A 2,646-nucleotide genomic window follows, 5' to 3' on the forward strand; every position below is an offset into this window, starting at 1 on the left:
TCTCCCTTTCTATTCATGATATTGGCATGAATATCAGAAAAAAAATGGCTTTTGAAAAATTATTACTCTCGTAAATTAATTTGGCTATGTAGGTCTATTGACCAGCCAAGGTCAGATAACCCTAAGCATCAATAGTAAGCCTCTTGGTCTTCTGATTGCTTTTATCACTTTTTTTTCTGTAAAACAAAACAAAACTCAGAAATGTTACAGAATCAGAGTATTAAAAAATGTACAAGTGTATATGCTTCCCAGACACACATGGATGAATTTTTCCTCCACATTTTCATGATGGCAGTATTAAGTAGTGAGTGTGAATGACACAGCATGAAACTGGTTACTGAATCAGCTATGAGCTCAGATGGCCTCAACATACATACTCAAGAAATGTTGCATGTTTAAATAACTGAGAGTGTGCTAAATCTCATCTAATAAAAGGAGGAGAGGGCCTGGGGAACTCAGAACACAGTCATGTAAACCTAAGGGTTGTGCCTGAATGATGATTACTTTGCACACGTGCCTTCTAGGTGCTGAATGTGTGTTCTGGTAGCATTGACGTTGACCTCCTTGCGGACTCAGCCACAGGTTTCTGACAAGCTTGAGGAAGCAATGGTAATTTTAGCTTTTTTGGTTTTGTCTTCAGATAATGAAAAGCTTTTGTAAAACAGCTGAGTGTCAATGAGTTATATGGCTTCAATCTCCTTTAAAAATAAAATTCTTAAGGGTCCAAAACAAAGAAGAGAGGGCGAATTAAAAAAAAAAAGGAAAAAAAAAAGAAAACCAAACCAAAAACAAAACAAGAAAAAAGAAAAAAAATGCTGATATTGCCACAAATCATTAGAAATCTCCTGACATGCTGAAACCAAATGGCCTTAAGTTCAAAACAAATCAGTGACTTGTTTTTAATTTTTTTGTGATTTCGTTTTGCTCTTTTTGCCCCTTTGCCGTCCGATTGGTGATGTTATTCAAACAGGATCGGATCTCTGCTAAGTGCAGGAGCCACCCCGCCGCTTCTTTAATCTCCTTGTCTTCGTCCTGGTGGGGGGCGGTGCGGGGGGGGGGGTGTTTTACAGTGCGTCTCTTTTTGAGGGGCAGTGTGTCGCTGGGGACCTTCCTGGCCTTAGCAAAGTTCTGGCGTTTCTTGTGCTGGGTTTCGTACCCTCTGTCCCCCAGAGCATCCTTGGGCTCCTTCTGGCTGTGTTTCCTGTCGTCCTCTTCCCTGTCGCTGTGGCTCTCGTGGCTTCGGAAGCTCCCCTCGCTGCCCTTATTGCCCTCCTGGCTCTCCTTGCTGGCAAACTTGCAGTGGTCGTCGGCCAAGGAGGAGGAGGGGATGGAGTCGCTGGTGGGCAAGGTGCTCCGGGCGTTGGAGGATTTGGCATTGCTGCAGTTGTGATCCTCCTTGGGATCTTCGCTAACCACCGGGGAGCCACACGATGGCTAGCTCTCAGCATCCGGCAGCTGGTGATGCCGTACATTATGGCGGCCGTCATCTCAATGGGACTGATCGGCAGCTGCCGCACACCAGGAAACAGTCCTCTCAGCTCAGGACCCGCGCTCTGTTTTGTATCACTCCTGGAGGAAAACCTGCTTGTATCTCAGGGGGAGTCCCATGGCCCTGGTAGCATCAATGTCAGGATCTTGGAGAAGGGCTCCATTTCTCTTGAAGAAGGTACTGCCCGGCCAGACGGGTAGACCTGATGTGCTTTGATATGCCTGAGGACAGGTGGGAGGTGTATTGAACACGTGTGGGTGTGGGTGTGGGTGATAAGGTGTCTTTTTCAAAGCCTGAGTTAGATTTTGTCTATACTCTGGGTCTATGCACCACAACGATCCTTTCCCAATACTCTGACTCCTCTCTTTGTCCACTTTCTTAAAATCCTTATTCAACGACAAATTGTGTCTCACTGAGTATTTCCACCCAGTAGGTGCATTTGCAAAATATGGAAAATGTTTCAAGATCCAGTTGTAAATATCTTTCACTGGCAGGCGCTTGGTTGGAGAGTCCTCGATGGCCATAAATATGAGGCAGCTAAAGGAGTAAGGGGGGATTGCAGTTGGGGTTCTGCCTGGCATCGTAGGGCATATCAGAGTGGGTGGGGACGGGGGCTGTCATCGTCCAGGCCCTGGACCGGGCTGACACTCTTGAGGATCGACTCCCCAGAGCTCTTCAGCAAGTTATTGCTCTCATGCAGCCAGCTCAGGTTGGTCAGCTCTTCATCTTCCATGGTCCCCTCTTTCAATAGGATGTCAGGCAGAGAAAAGTCGAGGTCATCGTCTTCCTAAAGGGCCTTGGAGAAACCGCTGCCCCAGTAACACTGACTCAGTCCACTGGAGACACTAACTCCTGAGCTTTCTGGCATCTTACTGGGAGGCATGACGGGACCCATTTACATGAAGGCTCCTGAGTCAGAATGGGTCCAGGAAACCGAGGTCAGCATTGCTTCCGTCCCAGAAAGGACAGAAGGGCCTCCATAATCACGAGAATGCTGGTCTTCTAGGGGCTTGGATCACCTGCCCCCGCGTTGCTTCTCACGGCCGCATTCCGGGGATGCGGCGACGCTGGACTCACATGTGGTCCAGCCGCTGGGTCGCGCCGTCTCCCAGCCGAGCTGCTGCCAGAACCCCGGCTCCTGTGCCCGGCGCCCGCCC

General features: G+C 48.5%; 1 pseudogene; it reads right to left on the reverse strand.

The window, feature by feature from the left end:
* Nucleotides 1-843: 843 nt before the first annotated feature.
* On the reverse strand, nt 844-2,384 carry LOC129024155 (forkhead box protein N3-like; annotated as a pseudogene).
* Between the last annotated feature and the right edge of the window lie 262 nt (nt 2,385-2,646).

This window comes from Pongo pygmaeus, chromosome X (assembly GCF_028885625.2).
Source record: "Pongo pygmaeus isolate AG05252 chromosome X, NHGRI_mPonPyg2-v2.0_pri, whole genome shotgun sequence".
Lineage (NCBI taxonomy): Eukaryota > Metazoa > Chordata > Mammalia > Primates > Hominidae > Pongo > Pongo pygmaeus.